Source organism: Sinocyclocheilus rhinocerous, unplaced genomic scaffold, assembly GCF_001515625.1.
Source record: "Sinocyclocheilus rhinocerous isolate Xijiao unplaced genomic scaffold, SAMN03320098_v1.1 scaffold1026, whole genome shotgun sequence".
In the NCBI taxonomy this organism is placed as follows: Eukaryota; Metazoa; Chordata; class Actinopteri; order Cypriniformes; family Cyprinidae; genus Sinocyclocheilus; species Sinocyclocheilus rhinocerous.
This window is the reverse complement of record NW_015659953.1, coordinates 110,789-111,266: the sequence shown is the minus strand read 5'-3', so window position 1 is coordinate 111,266 and position 478 is coordinate 110,789.

Genomic DNA, 478 nt, shown 5'->3' with positions numbered 1-478 from the left:
AAAAATATAATTATATTTTCAGAATTACATTTTTTTTCCAAAGTCGGGGGTAATACGCATGGCTTAATTACTGTAGTTACTCGTTCTGAACATCAAATCTTTGGTTTTTTCCATCAAGTGTATTCTAACTAGTTGGTTGAATAAAAATATTTGGACTTTATATTTTAAAATTACCTCAAATTAACATCAGGTAACCGTAGCTAGTTAACCAGTTAGCATCAGCTAACAATTCTTTTCTCAAATAGGCTATTATAATTTTGTTATTCATAGTTATTGATTATATTCTTTTTAATTTTAAGCTAAAACTTTTTAATTTTAAGCTAAAACTAAAACAAATTAATTTTTTTGTAAAAAATCTAATAACATGAAAACTCTGGACATTTTTCATACTTGGTTTATAATTTATATAAAAAACGTACTTACAGTCTTTGATTCAGAACATCCGGCATTGTAGTCTACTCTCCCAGGATCAGGAAAC